The sequence below is a fragment of the Leptonychotes weddellii genome, chromosome 16, assembly GCF_054177405.1.
Source record: "Leptonychotes weddellii isolate Sample4059 chromosome 16, ASM5417740v2, whole genome shotgun sequence".
In the NCBI taxonomy this organism is placed as follows: Eukaryota; Metazoa; Chordata; class Mammalia; order Carnivora; family Phocidae; genus Leptonychotes; species Leptonychotes weddellii.
The window spans coordinates 543,948-565,082 of record NC_138384.1 but is presented as its reverse complement, the minus strand read 5'-3'; the positions used below and the strand labels follow the sequence as shown (position 1 = coordinate 565,082).

At 50.1% G+C, this 21,135-nt stretch overlaps 1 pseudogene; it reads right to left on the bottom strand.

Moving 5' to 3' along the window:
* Window positions 1-5,529: 5,529 nt before the first annotated feature.
* On the bottom strand, window positions 5,530-20,913 carry LOC102738225 (transcription and mRNA export factor ENY2 pseudogene; annotated as a pseudogene).
* Window positions 20,914-21,135: the final 222 nt, after the last annotated feature.

The window sequence follows — 21,135 nt, the reverse complement described above, 5'->3', positions numbered from 1 at the left end:
AGAGAAGCGCAAACTTGTCCGTGAACGTTCAGCCGGCACTATTCATAATCCCCAAGGAGAGCCAACAATGCAGACGTCCGTCAACTGATGAATGGATAAACAAAGGGTGGCGCTTCCACACCATCAACTAGGACTCAGTCTGAAAGGAGTGATGTCCCAACACACATTGCAACACAGATGAACCTTGAAAACTCGGTGGAAGCTCAGTGGAAGACGCCAGACACAAAAGGCCCCATACGGTGTGATCTGCTGACAGGAGATGTCAGGAACAGGCAAGGCCACAGACACAGAACGCAGGTTCGTGGCTGCAGGTTACAAAGAACAACAGGGCGATCCTGGTGGTGACGAGCTGGGTCAGTGTCCTGACCCGGGCTCAACCCAGGCAGCTGCGCAGGTGAGCAAACTGCACCCAAAGAAACGCACATGCAACTGAAGCCGCCGCTCGGGGACAGTGTGAGTAAGATCAGAGGAGCATCCACCCTGCCATCCTGCCCTGGCTGTGGTAATGCTCACAGTTTTGCCAAATGTTACCACTGGAAAAGCAAGGCAAACTGTGTGTGACTGTACAATGACCTCGAGAAAACCAAGAGACAAAAACAAAGCAGGGGAGCCAGGCCATGCCAACCCCAAGCCCCAGCTGAGCGCTTGTCCCCCAGGCAGGGCCCCTGTCCGTGGGACTACAAAGCAAACCTCGTCTAGCTTCCAGTCCAGGAACAGGCAGCGGGGCCACCTCCGTCAGGGGTGGTGGAGAGGGCTCGGTGGTGGGGCGCTGTGGGCACGGGAATCAGTTCAGCCAGCTTCTCCTGCTTTGCAAGAGCCCTTGCGTCCAGGAGGGCAGACATGGTTCTTCTACTCAGGGTTCAACACGCAGGCTGAGAGGACCCCGAGTTTGGAGGCAGCCACACAGCTCTGAGGAGTGTCACCTGGGTGTAGGGCCCGTGGGGAGCAGTTCCCAGAAGGGGCTAGAGGCCACCATCAGTGGCTCCCATGCCCCCCCACCAAGGGAGCTGTGGCCGGCCAGCACCTCTCCAGGACCAGCCTTCTCACTACCCTGGAGCCCAGCCACATCCTCAGCCCAGTGTGGACTGTGCAGGCAGTGGCCGCCTGAAGCCTCCCACCCCGTCCCATCAGGCAAAATGGTAAAAGGCTCCTACAATATGATACTCAGGAGGCTTGGAGCCAATTCCCCCAACTAAGACCAGGGTCAGCGTCTGCTCTGAGCGCAGCTCCTACTGCCGACTACTTAAGAAAATGAGTCAACCGAAGCCCACAGGTCACCCAGCTGTGTGGCAGTGGGGCCCACTGGCCCTCGCTCACCCGACCTCACTTCCTTCCCCTACAAGACCCAAATACAGAAGAGAGGTTTAACCGAGGAGACTGTCATCTGGAGTAAGGTTTCCATAACTCTAGTGAAAGAGATTGCTGAGCATGGCCACAATGCCCCCGCAGAGCCCGCAGACGGCTCCTGTTCACCTGGCACATCTGCGAGCACACTCGGAAGACCCAGGTAAGGACCCTCCCTCTGCCGCCAACTGACCCTGAGGCCCCACGGCTGCTCAGCCCAGCTCCACGCTCCAGTTTCCCTAATGGAGAAAAATACATTTGGCAGTGACCGATCTCCTGACGAACAGGACTTACTGAGCATTAAAAACTGCTGCAGGAGAACAGAGCACGCGTGCCTATACTCCCTCCTGATGCACCAGGAGGGAGACGGACAGTTTCATTTCCACCAAAACTGTCTCAAATACTCACAAAAAGAACAGCTCACAAAGAGGGCAGCATGAAAATGACACCTAACTGAGCTATTCCTAAGAAACAGACTAACACTTTCAATGTCACAGTCTGGAGTGGTTTTCATCGGGCCCACCCCCGCCCTCGCAACAGACATGGGACACTGGTGGCCCCAGCTGGCAGACAGAGACACGCATGGGTTCCCCTGACGCCAGCACACAAGTCCAGCGGAGCTGCTCTGGGGCAGGAAAGGGGGAGGGCAGTGCAGGCTGGAGATTTGTGCCCCCACCCCAAGAAAGGGCTCTACAAGGTGACCAGGCTGACGCAGATCCTGCAGCACCGCACTAGCAGCCCCCAAACTCCGCAACACAGGAGGGAGGCGCGGGGCTGCAGGTGCGCCTCGTCCTTGCCAGGCCTCTGCCCAAGGTCGGCGAGTCCTCACACTCACACACCGAGTTCCCCCACAGAAACCAGGGAATCATGTCGACAGCAGGCGCACTGACCGGGGAAGGCAGCGTATCAACAGCCAGGACATGAACGCATCAAAATGCCCGTCTCCCACATTCTGCCCATTACACAACACCAAAGGCTGGGTCATCAAGAACCTCTATCTATCTATCTATCTATCTATCTATCTATCTATCTATCTGAGAGAGGGCGAGAGCACGTGCACACAAGAGTACGCATGTTGGGAGGGGGTGCAGAGAGACAGAGGGAGAGGGAGAATCCCAAGCAGCCTCCACACCCAAGTGCGGAGCCTGAGGTGGGGCTTGATCCCATGACCCCAAGATCACAACCCATGCCAAAATCAAGAGTCGGATGCTCAACCAACTGAGCCACTCCGGCGCCCCAAGAATCATTTTTTTTTAAAGACCTACTGAAGCTCTCTGAAGTTGGAGCCAGACAGCAATGGATTCCAGAACACAACAGTAGGAGTAACGGTCTGCACTGAGCCCAAGGGCCTCCCCACTGATTCCCACTTCAAACCAAAAAACCACAACAACCAAGGACAGTACCTGACTCTCCAATAAAAGATTTTAAACATTCAATTCTGTGAAACATTACCACTAGAATTTACACCCTTAGGAGGAAAAGAACAAGTCAGCACATAACGAGATGTACTATATGATACTCCAAGCCTAAGAAAAAAGCCACACAATGCTGTCCTCTATGTAGAGGGTGAGGGAGCCACCCACCACCACACAGTACCATCCCCATCTTTTCCTCCATCAAGAGGGTGGAGGGAGCCACCTACAAGAGGGGTCTGCAGGAAGCCCAAGCAACAGGCCCACCGAGAGGGAGCCCCTGCTCTGGAACAAGGCGGTCAGCAGGTCTTCAAGGGATGGTCATGAGCACCAGCTGCTTGAACCAGGGACTGCTGAAAAAACAAAGGCCAAGATTTTTTTAAAGTCTTCAACTATTAGAGATACTGCCGAGCATGTGCAAGTACAATGACGTGATGTCTGAGATTTACTTTAAAATATTAAAATTAAAAAATTTTCGAAGAAAACAGACACAAATAAGCAGGGGAAGGGAACAGATATGGCAAAATGGGAGTGACTGTTGAAACTGGGCTCTCCAATTTTGTCAATTGTTAGCGGAAAGATAAATAACAACTTTAACTTTGATGTGAAGTCAGAAAGCTGCCCTGTCTCGGTGGTTCACTGAAAGTCATTCCCTGGCAATACACTGTCCATCCGCTCAGTCAAAACTGCTCATCCGTCCCCTACGAGTGTTCCCGCGTGACGCAATTTCATAGCGTCATTCAAGAATGGTGGCGTGCACACACACGTCGGAGGAAAGCCAGAGAAACCACAGTCGGTGTTTTCATTACAAAAAAATGAACATTCAGGTCATCGTTAGTGAGCTCTCCTACTGTTTCAGATCCCTGGACGGAAAGGAGACAGAACCGCTAGCCAGGGAGCCTGGGGGGGTCATGGGTAAGGAAAAGGCCTTCAAGGGTCATCCAGTCAAACTCAAAAGAGTTAGGTCACTTTCCCAAGATCCTAAACCAAGCTAATGGGTGAACTTGAACAAAAAAGCCGTATTTCCAAAATCATACCAAAGGAAGTGGTACAGCTATGGGCTAAGAGGCAGTATCTGTCCTACCAATGCTGGACCGTGGCCTCGCGGCACCTCCCAGCGAAGGGCTGCCAGCCATGCTGGGACAGAAGGCACCTGCCATCGCGCATCCTGGTCCCTACCCACCATCAAGCACCACGACCACAGCCAGAGCAGCTCCCCTTCTTCCCTGCGCTGTGCTGCCCCCTGCAGGCCCCCAGTGCTTGACTCACGTCCCAACCCCGGGGGCTCCACGGCTAAGGTGCAGGAAGCAGTGGAGTGCTCCCTGTTAGCCCCTTCCTCGTGACCAGGAGGAACATGGTCTGCAGGTACTGGAAAATCAACTTCAGAGTCCACACATCTCATTTCAGAGCGCAGGAAAGACCAGACTGTACCATTAGCTACGCTGCCGACCTCATCACAGGCCTGATGTGGTGCACAGACTTCCTGAACCACAGGAAAAGTGCCGTTTTAGAAAGCAGACATGTACAGATGAGATGCTAAATGCAGCTCACAACACTACCAGAATCCAGCCACTCCACAAAGAAAATAACTAGCACGTGACTAATACCAACGTCTGAAGTTCACGTTCCCCCTGAGATGCCCCACACGGCAAATCACAACACTGGACTCTCACTAACACACTTAACCAGGGCCCCCCCAGGGGTGGGGAGCTCCAAGAACACAACCTGGTGTGGAGCAAACACACCCTCTGACCTACCCTCGTACCTTCCACACTTACGAGATGGGTGTGATCAGCATAATTACTTATGATTAGAATTGTTGATTCTACTTGTTTCAGAAAACTAAGCCCCTCAGACACAGAGGTGACAGCTTAAGTCTCAGCAGGCGGGACCCACTGGTCAGGGTCAGGGTCCTGGGCCCCAGCTCAAGTGACCATCTAGACCAGCCAGCTTCTAGAGGAGAGCCTTAGGACCATCTGAATTCTATAAAACAGGAGCAGCTCTCCCCACAACATGGAAGGAGGCCTCCCCCGCCAAAACCAAACCAGACTGGCCAGTGGAGAGGCGGTCAGGTCTGCCTCTGAGCTGGGGGGGTCGCATGCATCCTCCACCACCTACTGAGCCTCAGTTCCCCTTGCCTCATCCACCAAAGCAACACACACCCACTGCCCCCAGCTCTGATCTCTGCCTGGCGGGTCTCCCTAATGCTCATGTCCCAAGACCCAAACTCAGTTCAAGTCTTGCTTTGATCTGGAAAAGTTCCCTAATGCTGCCTTTTTCCCGTCCCTTCCCTCCCCAAATCCTCACCTCCTCTCTGCAAATCTCCTTCCTCTGAACCTGGAGTAACCATGGGTGTTACTGGACTATTTGTTAAGATGCCTGCACTAATGATAATTGAGGTGAACTGTGAGAACCTGAGGTCTACAAACAATTAATGCAGCACTAAGATCCAACAAGTACTCAAGAAAAGAAAACCCCAGCCTTCAGGCAAGGAAAACAATCCCTAGATGCTCTGGGACAAACTCAGACTGACACACGATTGTGCTTGCCAGCGCACGGACAAAGCATGTGGTGGGGCGGGGCGGGGGCAGGGGAGCGCCTCAATGTTGCAAAAAGACAAAACTTTTAAATAATTATTTTCCTGGTAATTTCCTTTACCTTCTCCCCTCCCCCATATCCTTTAAATATGTCCCTTATGCAGAAAAACTCTTTTTAAAAACCTTACTATCAGACTTGCAAATGCACAGTATTTTTTAATTTTTTTAAGAGAGGGAGGGGGAGGAGCAGAGGGAGAGAATCTCCAGCAGGCTCCACACCCAGCATAGAGCCCAACTTGGGGCTTGATCCCATGACCCTGAGATCACGACCTGAGCCAAAATCAGGAGTCCACCCAGGCACCCCCCAAATGTACAGTATTTTAAGAGAAATCAACCAGATCTTGTGCTTACTGATCCTAGTTATTCTCTTCATCAAAAAAGTACTGAAAGAGAGCAGGGCTCAGCAACTCACGGCCATCATCTGTCTCTGCAAACACACTCCTCCTGGAACACAATCACGTTCTCCTGTCTCTGCACCCTCTGTGGCTAGCCGGCCCTGCTCGCAGCTGCCTTCCCCAGCAAAGCCCCAGAGAGGACAGACAGATGGCCGGAGGCAGCGCGTGTGGGGAACGAGTGCTCCCCGACACTTCTGGGCTGCACCACCCATGCAGCCTGTCCTGGGAAAACTGTCACTCGGGACATTTCGGTTCAGAGGAGAGGAGCCCCTCTAGACAGCCCTGATTAAAGAAAGCACTTTAGCACCTCTGTCCAGGTAAGGTATGGAAAAGACAAGAGTCAAAACACCCAGGTTCAAAAACCATGGGATTAGTATGTCCATTTGCATGTATAAACGATGACTTGATAAGCCCGGAGGTCCACCATCCCAGTGACTGATGCTTCATCCCAATTCTTGATCCTGACACTGAAGCCTAATCACCATGACAATTTCCACAGAAAATAACAAAAATGTGGAGCTTAAAAAGATACTAAACTAAACTACGTGTTATTAAGGTACAGATAATTCAGGTGGAAACAAAAGTAATAGGATTATAAAGCATGATTAACTAGCATGGTATTTTTTCAGGGCTTTCTTTAAAATACAGGTATACAAAAAGATCTTGAATATTAACAGCCTAAGAAAAACACATCTAGGGGCTCCTGGGTGGCTCAGTCGTTAAGCGTCTGCCTTCGGCTCAGGTCATGATCCCAGGGTCCTGGGATCGAGCCCCGCGTCGGGCTCCCTGCTCTGTGGGGAGCCTGCTTCTCTCTCTCCTCCCTGCTTGTACTCTCTCTCAAATAAATAAATATTAAAAGAAAAAAAAAAAGAAAAACACATCTAAATTTGTCCATAAGCCTGATTATGAACCTGGTGATAAGCAAACACAGTCTGAATTTAGCAGTGGCTAGAAGATCAAGAAGGGTGAGCAAAAGCACACCCTGCAGTCTGAGTCTCCAAGGGCAAAGACACACACACACACACACACACACAGAGGCCCTGACCTGCAGGCACCCCCACTGTGGTCAGGGGTCACTTCTGAGACAACCACAGCCAGGAAAAGCAGAACAGAGGAGAGGAGACACAGAGTCTGGAGGACGGAGAAAACTCTTGGGCACTGTTCTTCCCTTTTGTGCATGTTTCTGTGGGAGGTGTGGGACTGGGGAGATTTTGTCAAGGCAAAGTCCTTTCAGGCCCATGTCACCGTACAGGGTACAGACAGCACACGAGGAATCTAAGGTCAAGGTGCCTATGGCCACAGCCAAGCCCAGGCATGCTCGAGAGGGGCCAACCAACAGAGAGAAGATTCAGGGCATGGAGTCACCTGTGCCCACTAACACTCTCCAAAAAGCTGGCCCTAAAATGTGTGTAGCTGGGACATGCCTGGAGAGCCTCTGTGACTGGTTCCTGGCAGGTGGGGACAGCCCCACGCCTGCCCCAGACTAGTCATGAAGCAGTTCCAGGAGCGGTCTGCAGTCAGCAGGGTATGGAAGGAGGCTGACATGCATCTCAGCAAACCAGGCACACTTGGGCGTTTTACCTCGTTTTAAAAAATCTAAGAATTTCTGAGATAGACTGTCTACCAGTTTCTAAGTGGAAGGAAAAATTTATAAGATAATTTAAAGAAGAAGCAGCAGCAGCAGCACCCCCAGTGCAAACCATGAACAGGGCTGTCAATATGCCTTGAAGCTGGTTGTCGGGCTAAGAGCCCGGAGAGGCAGAGCCTGCATGAATTGACCGTGTGCGCAGACCGGACAGGGCATCCAGAAGCAGCTCCCGCAGTGAGCTCGGCAGCAGTGCACTTCCGAGGGCCACACCCGGGTCCTCTGCTCTCGTGGATGCAAACTCCCTCTGGACACAGTGCACACAGCCCCAGGCACGTCAGATGTGTGCCTGCTTGTCAGGGGAGGACTGGCCGTGAGTGGGGGGGGGGAAGAGGGGGCAGACAGGATGTCACCACCATGGAGGCTGTAACTACTTCCAATGATTTCCTGAGATATAGAATTTTCATCTAAAAATCTGAAAATGCAAAAAAAAAAAAAAAAATTTAGAAACCAACCTGCTGCAGGACCTAACCATTTCAGTTTCCAATCCTCATTTCTTACACACATACACCTTCGTCTTTATTCACCAAACATTCTATTTTCTGCGTCCTGCGCTGCTCAAGCTCTGACTCAGGTCCAAGTATAAATGAGCATCTATCAAAGCCTCCCTTCCACCAAGAAAGCCACCGTGAAAGATGCGATTTCTGGCATCCCAGCTGCAGAGTGACAGTGCATTTTTAACTCCTCTTCTCCTCAGTTGTGGATGACCATGAGCCTCGGCACCTGGCTGGCAAGCTACTCTGGGAGCACATGCGGCCACACCTGCATCCTCGGGGGTCTGCACGTGCTGCAGACCCACACTGAGGACACCGCCCAACCCAGGGAGGTGCCCTGGGCAGTGAAGAGTGGACATTTTTGCTGTAAGGCCAAGTAAGTCTTTCTTTAAAAACAAAAATCAACAGGACACAGGTTCATTTGCAGAAAATCTAAAGAAAAGTGCAGGGCAACCTGACTGAGCTGCTGAATAGACAGCCACAGGCTGGCTCTCCCACCAGTTTGCTTTCTGAGGGGGGAGGCGGGTGAGGAGGAGGAGAAGAGTGCTAGAGAGAGCTGGTGGCAAATACACAAATCAGTTCTCACTGAAGTGACTGGCACTAGCACTGTAGGGTTCTGGCCTCGAGACAATGGGACCCGCACCCGGCACGTCATTCCTGAGGTCAGGGACACAGACAACTGAAGACAGTGAGGAGAGCGAGCAGACCTGCTCCACCGCAGGTGCTCCAGAGGACAGCTCGCTGCACAGATGCACCAGCCAAGATGCTTATTGGCCCAGTGCCCAGGCCCTGAGCAGACTGTTCATCATCCATCCAAATAGGGAGTGCAGGGGTGGGCATCGGAGAGGGGACGGCCAGAAGGGAGGCACACCTGTTGGTCCACGCGCACCGTCGGAAGGAGCGACAGCTTCCCCACTGTAAAAGCCCCAACCTCACGCTTGTCGACAAAAAGATGGATTATGGCAAGAATTCTAGCTTACACGAGGCTATGTGATTTCCTAGTTACGTGAACAAGTGACTCACACGGGATGACATGCTTTCCGACACCAAAAGGAAGACGGAGTTAATCCTGCACAGAGGTCAAAAAGGAGGAGATGGTCACAAAGAACCCCCAGGTTCGGGGAGGCTGTGGAACCCACCACACACAGTGTCCTCCCTCCCTGCAGGCGGGGTATCACCTTCATCTCAACAAGGGGGAGCATGCAGAGGCTGGGCAGGCTATCCAAGGGGGCTGCGGCCCGGGGAGCAGCACAGCACAGCCCAGCCCCACATTAGATCCATGTCCAAGCGCCCTCACCTTGGCAGCTGGTTCTAGGTGAACACATGTCCTCAGCTGGCCTGGGAAGCAGAGCCTCAGGACTCTTCCAGAAGAAACCTTTACAGGAAGAGGAAAAGCTCCCTGCACCCAGACTCATTGCCTTGGGCTGCCGAGTCCTGTGAACCAGTATGGAGCCAGCCGGACTCAGGGTTTGAAGCATCCCCCACGAGCAGCCCCAAGGACAGCACACACAGCTCTGGTTCCACACACTGCTGCACCCATCTGTCCAAAGCCAGAAAGAAGCCCCACCGACAGGTTTGTTGGGGAACACAGTCCACTGAACCCATCTTTCAAATTCTCATCTCAAGAAACTGAGGCCCTTCAGTGACTCCGATTCAGGCTGGAGGTATTTGCTGTGGGTGTGTGTGTGTGTGTTTTCACCGAACTTACCTCATCATCAACTGTTTAGTGAACATTCTCAGCCCCACGAACAGAGGTGACGGGCAGGAGAAAGCCAGGAGACCTCTGAGCCATGCGTCACTCACTTGGTGACCACAGTGCAGCCATTCAAGCTCTCTGGGCCGTGGCCTGGCCGTGGCAGTCGGGGCGCCTGAGTTAGCTCAAGGGTACATTCTTTGGCGGCATTCCCTGAGACCTGGGACAGGTGCTGCCCCACCTCCTCCCTCCTTTCCCTGGGGCCCTCAAAAGGCACCAGAAATGTTAAAGGCTAACGGCCACTGCAGGGGACACCCCAAGCAGAGCTGAAAGAAATGTGTCAGTCTCTGCTTCACCTGAAGTCCTAGCCTTGCAGCCTAGCCAAGAAGGACAAATAATCAACGAAGCCATTTATTTAGTCCTGTGCCATGTCAATACCTCTTTCTTGTCTGGATTTTCAACTTTCACACCACTGTCAGTTATTAAAAGTTACTGAAAACACCTGATTATCAGTAAAGCGCTAACTCAGGCCTGGCTCATACTCCCCATCACCCTAGAGCTGCAGTCCCGACTTGGCTTGGCTCAAGGGGTCTGGAGACAGGAAGCGGAAATGAAGTGTGGTCTCTCTTTGTAAACAACTCTTTAATGTGGAAACAGCAGTACGTTTTTACTGTAAAACACTTAGACAATACAGACACATGAGAGGAGAACTAAAGACGAAGCCCCACCACCCATGTCTCCCAGCAAGACACTGCTGTGCTTTTTTTTAAGTAGGCTCCACGCCCAACATGCAGCCCAACACGACCCTGAGATCAAGACCTGAGCTGAGATCAAGAGTCGGACACTTAAGAGAGACTGAGCCACCCAGGCTCCCTGGTGTGCATTTTTTTAGCCAAAACACGAGATCACACTGAACCTGCTGCTTAGGGGGCTTAGGTTTCTGAACCAACGCTCCCCACCTCTCCACTTAAGATTACAAGTGTTACGCCAGAGCAAACTTTCTCTCCATCAACTCGGAAACACAATTCATGACCCAGATCTGCTGTGCCTGGCTCCACACTAGCTTATAAAATGGCAAGGACCCATAATCCTGACCTGGTTCCACTGCTCAGCTGAACAGGAGAAGAGCCAGAATGGAATGATTCGTCTGTGCCAAGGTGCCACAGAATGTGCACAGGCTATCCTCAGTCACTCACTCTCCAGCGGGACTGACCCACATAGTTAACACAGAACGATGACCCTGCAAGAGGCTCAGACAGAGGCATTCAGTTATGGACTCCCCACTGGACAGCTCCTAACGGGACGAACAGGGAAATCACAAGCTCCCTCCCAACTCGGACAAGTCCCTGTGGCTCTGCTGGTTGTCTCATCTTCAGGCAGCCTGCCAAGAGTGACCAGCAGCCTCTTGCCATCCGGAAATACGTGCCTGTCACATAGGCAAAAGAGATGCTGTGGTGCTGATTAAGGTCAGAGACAGGGTATGGGGACCAAGGGCATCTGGAATATAAACAGGGAGGAACCACAAAGGGAAACGATCATTTTGTGGTTAAAAGTTGAAAGAGAACAAAAATCTACCAGGAGTGACGTGATTTAAAGTTCCCAAGGAAATCCAAAAGCTTCCTCCTGGCTGTGACTGGCTCCTCGGGGGGGAGACCAACAACCCCCCACGTACACATGGACGCCTCTGTGCAACGGGAAGTGACCCTGGAAGGTACACCAGAACAAGTGGAGGCTGGCAGCCAGGGCCAAGTTGAGACCCCACGGGTGTCAAGCGGACAATCAGATGGGCGAAAACCAAGAACCTGAGCCAGGCAATGATGGCACCAAATGGGCATATGTGTGGATCCCACCCCGCCCCCGCCTTCCTGTCCCCATGACAATGTCCATGAATTCCAGGCAGAGAGGTGACCACATTTCACACCCACTGGCACCACACAGGAATTTCCCATGCTTTGTAGCTGTCAATCTCAGCTCCCCTTGAAGGAGACACTCCAGTGAAATCAACTGGCAAGATGAAGAATCCAAATGGTTCCAACCCTGTCCTGAATCAGGGAAGGATATTCTCAGGCTTGTCTCAGCCCCCACCCTCAGACCCTGAGGCCTGGAGCACTCCGGGAAGGGACTGACACGACTGCTCCAGCCAAGCCCAGAGAGAGCCTGGTGAGAGGTGGACAGAGCTACGCATGCACAGCCTTCCGGAATTCTGGGATAGATGGATCTTCAAGTGGGGACACAAGTCCAAGCACACCTCGGGGTGCCTGGGTGGCTCCGTCAGTTGAGAATCCCACTTTTGGGTTTGGCTCAGGTCACGATTTCAGGGTCTTGAAGAGATCGGACTCTGCGCTCAGCACGGAGTCTCATTGAGACTCTCTCTCCCTCTGCCCTCCCTCTCTCTCTAAAATAAAATAAATAAAATCCTTAAAAAAGAAGAAGAAGAAGAAGAAGTCGTCCAAGCACACACCTTGTAAAGAAGGCTAAGGTGTCTGGGAACATACCCGCCTTTTGTGCAGGCAGCCACTTGCACTGAACTGGTTCTGAGCCAGCAAGATTACAGTGTGAGTCAGTCACCTAGGTATCAAAATACAGCGAGATCCAGAACACAACACCTATCTCCGCAGACCAATACGGAAAAAACAATGACAAAATCTCAACTCCAGAGATCAGGGGCAGAACAATGAGAAGGGTGCCTCTGACCAGATCAAATACGGGGGGCTGGAACAGATGGGGGTGACTTGGGGGGGTCAGGGGAGAACAAAAAGATTCACTGTGGAAAGGGGCAGAGTAGGTCTTACCAGTTCTCATCACAAGAAAACAATGGTGACTCCGTCAGATGATGGATGTGGGGTAAATCCACCGTGGGATCACTGCACGATACACACATAACCCTAACCCTACCCCTAACCATATGCAGGGTTATAAGTAACTGTATCTCAACAAAACTAGGGGAAACATCATCCAAACTTTAAACTGGAAAGGGAGAGGAGACGATGTTTTGCTGCCTCCTGCCGCAAGCAGATGGCCTCTGGCCTCACACGCACACTCTACAGAAATCACATCTAACGGTCGGCAGCCAGAAGCACGGGAAGTCAGTGAGCTGTTCATGGCCTGTGTGGGCACGTGCGTGCATGGGAACGCATGAAGAGGTGGCTTTTCACGGTAGAGTCTGTGTGAGAGAAGGGAGAGCTTCCAGAACATAGGGATGGTCAACAAGGAGACTTGAGACTGTCTTTCCCTGGGGTCTCTACAAAACAATAAAACACCCACCTGTTCACATCCTCAATTGGCAGGGAAGGTGTTCAGCTTCCGGGAAGAATGTGCCCACGAGAGCCCTAGGTATGATAAAAATGCCCACCTCACAGCAAGTCAGACTGGAGGGTGACTGGTTCTGCTGGCCACCAGCAAGAGACGCATAAAATCAGAGAAGGCAAGGTCCAGGTGTCAAAGCGATTTACATTTCTGCCTTCAGAAATGCAATTTATGGGGCGCCTGGGGGGCACAGTTGGTTGAGTGTCTGACTCTTGGTTTCAGCTCAGGTCGTGATATCAGTCCTGAGATCGCACGGGTTCCTCGCTCAGCGGGCAGTCTGCTGGAGATTCTCTCTCTGCCTCTCCCCTGCCTCGCACACGCTCTTCCTCTCTCAAATTAACAGATAAAGCTTTAAAAAAAAAAAAAAAACCCAGAAAAAAAGGAAATGCAATTTATTGCCAACTATTAAACAAACAAAACATGTTCTATGGTATTTGTAAATTTATGTTCTCCTCATTATTCTCTAATCAGACCACTGAGTTATTTGAGAAAACACTGACTAAATGTTTTGTAGGCCACCTTACAAACAAAACCTTTCTGATACTGTTCTGCTGTAACTTTTCTGAAAACAAAATTTCAAGAGAAGGTTCCAATTCTCCATGGCTAAGAACAGATCTCCAGTGGTTTACAACCAGAGCGCGTGAATGGACACCTTGCTTACAGCCGAAGACAGAGAACGTTCTGATCTGCCCCATCTACCACGACCAAACAGATGGCCATCACACTCTTGAGGATCTTGGCCTCTGGCTGCGAAGCCAGACCAAGCTCCCCCCAACCCAGAAAACTGGGGAAAGCCCATTCTGCAAGTCAACAACCACCACCGCAGTTCTTCCCTCGCTGTGCAGAGAGGAGGCACAAGAAGAACCTGGAGAAGCCACATGTCCCTGTGGCTGGGCCGAGAGCTGCTCTTTGTGGTCTCCTCAGTCCGAGTGAGAAAGGAGAAGCCAGAGGTCCTGTTCCCAACAACAAATATGATCAAAGGACCATGTCTGCCTTCTTCACTCAAAGGTTCTCAAAGACTTCAGAAACATAAATTCATTTTAGTACAACCCATCAGCCATGGCCTTTGAAAGAAAACAACCCCACTCAGCACCATTCTTCATCTTTTGGTAACAGAAAGCCCGGTGCTGGTAGTGACAGGACTGTGTGGAGAACCTGCTGCTGGGTGACATGGGGACAAGGCGCCCCGAGGGGACCACAAGGTTGGTGCCTCAGCCAGACATGAATGTTAGGCTGCCACCACCTACTTTCCAGGAGACCTCTCTCAGTCCAATCACACGGGCTTGTGCGGGAAGGACCACCGCCCAGACACAACACAGGCAAACTGGGACAGTGAACTATCTCCAATATGGGTGCCGCTTGGTCATTCTCATTTCTGTCAATGCCACGAGCTACCCCAGGGTCACCAAACCTCTACAAGAGACTGTGGAGGGTCAAACTTTAATATCTGAGCTAATCTCATTAGAGAAGAAGGAACTCTAAGCCCTCTCAATCGGCTTTAAAAAGTTAAGGACTACAATCTCAACAAAGTCGTGGAAAGTAACTGGCTTTGTCCTATTTGCCAAAGCCAAAAGGGGTGCCAGGGTTTCCTTATTGCTCCTCAGATTTTCATGTTTTATTTATTTATTTTTCATTCATGAGGTATTTACTAAAATAACACATTTAGGGAAAAAAATCAATACAATGTATATATACATCATTAGTGAAAACTGTATACCATCATACAAAAAGATTTTATTTTGGGAAAGTGATTCCTAATTTATGCCAAGTTTTACTTTCAGAAATAAAACCACAAAACAACACAATCTCATCCAGTCTGAAAGGCTGGCATGCTGAGCAGGGAATGTTCTTATTCTTTGTAGGAGCTCCTTCTTTGCACTGTCAGGTACCAGGGCTCTGCCTTTTGGTGTGATTTCAGCCACCAAGTCATCAACAGTAACATGTTCTAGTCCTTTTTCTTTAACTACCTCTTTACAGTGTACCTTCAACTGGTCCTTCCAGCCACATTCAATTAATTTAGCTCTCAGCAACTCTTTGAGATGTTCTCTTTCTCCAGTTTCTATCAACTTTTGGTTAATCGCTGCTCTCATCTGCGCATCTTTGTTCATCTTGCTAACCTACCACACTCTGCGGCTACCCGGACCTAGGACCTTAGTAGCTCCAGATTTTCATGTTTTAAGTAAAGCCCTTACTGATTAAAAAATACTGGACTTCAGATGAACAATTTATCTACTTTTAATGTGGGCCAAAAAAATAATAAACTCCACAGTGCAAAAATGAATTCTTGTGGAGAACCACATTTCCAGAAGTTAGGTGACGAAGAGTGACAAGGCCGTAACCTTTCTTCCTTTCCGCAGCAGGACATCGAGGCTTTCAAAGGCAGAACAGGCAGTCCCAGGGAACCTGCCCATGCTCCTCCTTGCCCCCAACGGGGACACGACCGCTCACCAAGGCCTTGCTGCCCACAAGGCACCCTGTCCTCAGCTTTGGCGGCTGAGAACGGAGAAGCCAGCACGCCCTGGGGCAGAGGAGGCCTTCTCTTCCCTACAAGGATCGCTGCAGGAATGGGGCACTGGGAACGGGGGCACTGCTCACACGTGCCAGGGAACAGTGTTTCTACAAGAAGCCTGCAGGACCCATGTAATGACGGAGGTGCAAATCCTGACCCAGTGCAATCACCTCTCACCTTCTGGTAGGTGCAAAGAGCAGATACTTTTACAAGTTACAAACATTGTTATTTAAGGAAATATGGCCTTGACAAGCACAGATTATATCAAGCCAAAACAAAAACCCCAGTCATTTTCAGACAATACAAGGACTTCTTTTACACAGCATGTTCATAAACTGGAAACCCAAGGACTGCGGCCCATCGCTGGCCACCTGCAGGCAAGCGGACGTCTAGTCCTGGTGGCATGCCCCAAGTGCACGCCCCCAGCAGCGAAGACACTCTAAATCATTCGCTAACACCCGAGGTCAAGAGGCAGGAAGGGCTTCAGGTGTCAACACAGAGTCTGCCGGGCCTCCCAGCACCAGCTGTGGTCAGAAGCCGAGGGCGCCCCACGCAGAAGGCCCTGTGAGGAGCCAGCGGACTGCACTGCAGCCAGGCAGGGACCCGTGAGGCAGAAGAGCAGGGAGAGACCGACCACGCCGGCTGGCAAGGGTGAAAGCAGGCACAGTACCGGGCAGGAAAGGCACACAAGATTTCTGGGCCATAACACCAAGTTAAAGAAACAACACAGCCAGTCCAATGACTAATGCAGGCGGAATGTAAACACGGGGGAGGAAGGGTCAGGAGGCCGGCTTCTGGAAGAGCCACACTTGCTCCCTCCGCTCCCTCCTGCATGGAGAAGACAAGGCAGGCGGGACGCCTGTGAGGGGGGAGGAGGGGCTCCCGCAATTCACGCCACACACTTGTGAGTCTGAGGCACTTCTATTAAGACTGCACCCATCTAGTGGAACACTGTCGTAAACGTTCACTTGGGGGGAAAAAAGGACTGTACTCCTATTGGGTTCTTTTTTTTTTTTTTTTTTTTTGAAATAATTTCCACTGATAAAAAAGTGCAGAGTTCCTGTATACCCTCCACTAGGCTTCCCCTAACATTAAAACCACACATCATCACAGTGAAATGATCAACTCCAAAGACCCACAGATACCACGCTATTAAAAAAGCACAGGCCTTACTCCAATTTGACCATCCTGCTCCAGCTCAGGCCCCGGGCTATACTTAGGGTCACATTCCCTTGTTTTCCTTGTTACTGTTTAATGATATAAAATGAAACAACAGTATTTAAAATGACATGAAACAGAGCGGAAGCAGTTTCTTCTTTGCATGCAGGTCTGTCAAACATGCACAGAATTTATTTAAAAAACAAAAAACCCTCAAGAGGATTAAAAAGTCAGAAGGCTATGTGTGTGTGTCAATGGGAATATTTAGATCAGAGAAGACATAGTTTGAAGGAAATTATCCAGAGGTGTGTAGAAGTCCCCTTGGGTCTTCAGAAAGCAGGAAACAACCCAGGGGCAGGCAGGGAAGCACGCACAGATGAGAGGCAGGGCTGGGCTCCGAAGGCCAGAGTGCGGCACAGGGCGAGCACTAACCCAAAACTGAGCGAGGCCCTGGCCTGCCTACATCGTAAAAGCAAGACCTGAAAGGAGCAAACTGTTTCCAAGAACTAACTGGATTCCAGAACAAAGCCCAGGAAGATTTACAGGAATACAAAACTATGCAGCACCCACCGAGGCAAAACTCAGCGTCTGGCATCCAGATACTCCCAGACATGAAAGCTGGAACGATCTGAGCAAAAAATCAATAGCATGGTACAAAATAAATATACATGAGTCCATACCGACATCAATAAATCACTGAAGAAACAAAGAAGTGGGCTGAAACACAAACCTTCCCCACAAGGAGACGCTCCCCTCCCCTTGCTTGTGTGCTAGGCTGTGGGCCTGCTCTGAAGGACAGAGGACAAAAGCGGGGCTGTGACTACACCATGCAGGAACCTGGCAGTTGCCCCCATGACCAGGTGGCCGAGGCTAGCCCCCACAGGCCACGGGGACAGCACACACCCCAGACCGGATGTGAGGAGAAGACACACCCTCTCTGTGGTCATCTCTCCCCAAAACCAAAAACCCAGTCTACGAAGAAAACGTCACACAAACCCAAAAAGAGGACATCGTACAGAACACTGGCTGGCGCTCCTGCAGACTCCCAAGGTCATGAGGACCAGGAAAGACTGAGAAGTTGTCCCCGAACAGAGGAGACCCAGGAGACAGGACGATCCAATGTGCTGGATGCGGTCCTGGGACAGAGAAGGGACATTAGTAGGAACAGAGGAAATCTGAATAAAGTCTGCACTTGTACTGAGAGCAATGCACCGATGATGGTTGCTGTTTTAAGGAAGGTATCATAGTAACATGAGGTGTCAGCCCTGAGAGGAAGCCGGAAGAGAGGTGTACAGGAACTCTCTATTATCTTTATAACTTTTCCAAAAATCTGAAAAGTTTTCCAAAATAAAAAGTATACTGAAAAAAATACCCCCAGGCATGCAATTAAGAAAATACAGCACATAATAAGAAAAACCAGTCAAGCGAAACCAACCCGGAGTTGACACAGATGGCAAAATTAGCAGATGCAGACATCAGTCAGTTAATACATGTGAACTAGAGACATGCTAGGTAGGAGCCTCTGGGGGTGAAGACTATGCCCGTGGGACAGGAGACACACACCAGGTGGGACTGCCAGCAACAGAAGCATTCAGAAGCGAAGACCGGGGACACTGAGCACAGATCAGAGGGGATGCAGAGAAAGAGCAAGTTAGGGTCAGCAAGTGGGAAGCTGCAAGCACCTCAACAGCCGAGCACTGGTGGCCCCACAGGGGTGAGGGGCAGAAAGATATGTGAAGAAGTAAAGCACAGAAGTTCAAATTCTGACGGAAAACCTGTAAACTCGGAGATCCAAGGCACTCAGTGAAACCCAAGCAAAGAAACATGAAGGACACCACACCCCAGGCCACCCCCAGAGAGCAGCCAGAGCAGAACCAGCAAGCAGAGGAGGGAGATGGGACGGCAGCAGGTGCTCGTGGGGAACATGGTGAGCACATGCCAGGCAGCATCCGTGGAGAACTGAAAGAAAACATCCGTCGTCCTCCAACTCAACAGCCCCTGAAAATCTTCCACAGGTGCTGCTGAGGCTCACACAAGTCTATGAAGACGCACACCAGCACCACGGCGCACTCCAGATGGGAGGGCTGCCAAGTATGGGAACTGTCGGGTAAGGGTGGTGATGGGGTCCTTCCACGGGAGGGAGAGGACTCTGGGTGCAAAGAGAAACCTTCACCAGAAGTGCAGAGCACCAGAAATGACAAGGACACAGCAAATACGTCAGACCTTCCTTCTGAAGACGGTCTCTTGTTTTGACAAAAACAACAGCAACCTGGTCCATGCAAGTAAAATGTATGACAACAGCAGGTAGGCTGGGGGAGGAGACGTGGAAGGACACCATTCTAAGGTCCTCACGCTATGAAAGTAGTACTTGACAGTACATTTAAGCCCAATCACATCAAAAATCATCTAAACACCCATTAAAAGGGAAAGACTGTCAGTTGGTTACACTCCTTACTAATTTTCTTTCCGTCTGAAAATTTTCAAAATACAAGTTTTTTGAAAGTACATGGATGGTGGGGCACCTGGGTGGCTCAATTGGTGAAGCGTCTGCCTTCGGCTCAGGTCATGATCTCAGGGTCCTGGGATCGAGGTCCACACTGGGCTCCCTGCTCAGTGTGGAGCCTGCTTCTCCCTTTCCCTCTCCCCACTCCATGCTCACTCTGTCTCAAATAAATAACCAAAATCTTTAAAAAAAAAAAAAAAAATTGGAGGACAGGAATAGCAACCATGTACTTTTTTTTTTTTTTAAAGATTTTGTATTTATTTGACAGAGAAGGAGAGAGAGAGAGAGAGGGAGAGCACAGAGGGAGAATGAGAGGGAGAAGCAGGCTTCCCGAGGAGCAGGGAGCCCAATGCGGGACTTGATCCCAGGACCCTGGGATCAGGACCCAAGCCAAAGGCAGCCGCTCGACCAAATGAGCCACTCAGGTGCCCCCCACCACTTTTTTTTTTAATTCTTAAAATAAGAAGGAAAGGTATGTGAAAGTTGGCTTTAAAAGATGGGACTTGTTAAGTTCAGAAGAGAAGTAGCAAATATAGCCAAAGTGCCCTTCTTCAGAGGCCCTCACCATCGAAACAACACAAATCGAGAAATTTTGAATCACCCTTAGATGTCTTTGCTGGACAGTGCTATGCCAACTTCCCTCATGAATGTCAGGCTGAAAGACAAAGTGTAGTTACCCCAGGACCCGACCAAGACCACCAGAGGTCAAAAGTATTGGGACTTTCAACATGAATGGAGCTAGACGGTATTACGCTAAGTGAAATAAGTCGGTCAGAGAAAGACAAACACCGTATGATCTCACTCATAGGTGGAATTTAAGAAAACAAAGGGGGTAAAAAAGAGGCAAACCAAGAAACAGACTCTCAACACCCTGATGGTCACCAGAGGGGAGGTGGGGGGGTGGGGGAAACAGATGAGGGGGATGAAGGAGAGCACCTGTCGTGATGAGCACTGAATAACGTATACAATTGAATCACTATATTCTATACCTGAAACTAATATAACACTGTACATAACTGTACTGGAATTAAAATTAAATAGGGAAAATCTGTCTAAATAAAAAAAAAAACAGGAAAAGATTGCCAATTGGATTTTTTTAAATTTATTTTAGAAAAAGAGAGGGGGGAGGGGCAGAGGGAGAGTAAGAGAAGCAGACTCCCCACTAAGCGCAGAGCCCAACATGGCACTCAAGCCCATGACCCTGAGATCACAACCTGAGCCAAAACCGAGAGTCCGATGCTTAACCAACTGAGCCACCCAGGAGCCCCAGCTGGATTTCTTTAAAAGGCAATACCCAACTCCTATTAAGGCTGCCTACAAGAAACCCTCTTTAAATATAAAGACAAATAGTTTAAACTTAAAAACATGGGAAAGGATGCATGCTAATACTAGTCAAAAGAGAGAGTAGCTGTTTTAATATCAGACAAACTGGATTGCAGAGCCAAGACCATCATCAGAGATAAGGTCATTTCATAATGATGAAGAGGCAGATTCATCAAGGGGACGTAACAGCCTCTAATAACTGAGCTTCAAAATAAAGTAAAAACCGATAGAACTCCATGGAGAAATACACAAAACCACAATCACCAGAGACTTCAAGACCCTTTTCTGAATAACTGATAGGACAAATACACAGAAAATCAGTAAGGAACATGACTGCCCACCTCTAAAGGATAGTAATAAGACTCATTACCTGATATATATACAATGGAATATTATGCAGCCATCAAAAGGAATGAGATCTTGCCATTTGCAATGACGTGGATGGAACTGGAGGGTATTATGTTGAGTGAAATAAGTCAAACAGAGAAAGACATGTATCATATGATCTCACTGATATGAGAAATTCTTTTTTTTTTTTTTAAAGATTTTTTTATTCATGTGAGAGAGAGAGAGAGAGAGAGAGGCAGAGGCAGAGGGAGAAGCGGGCTCCCTGCGGGACTCAATCCCAGGACCCTGGGATCATGACCTGAGCTGAAGGCAGACGCTTAACCGACTGAGCCACCCAGGCGTCCCGATATGAGGAATTCTTAATTGCAGGAAACAAACTGAGGGTTGCTGGAGTGGGGGGTGGGGTGG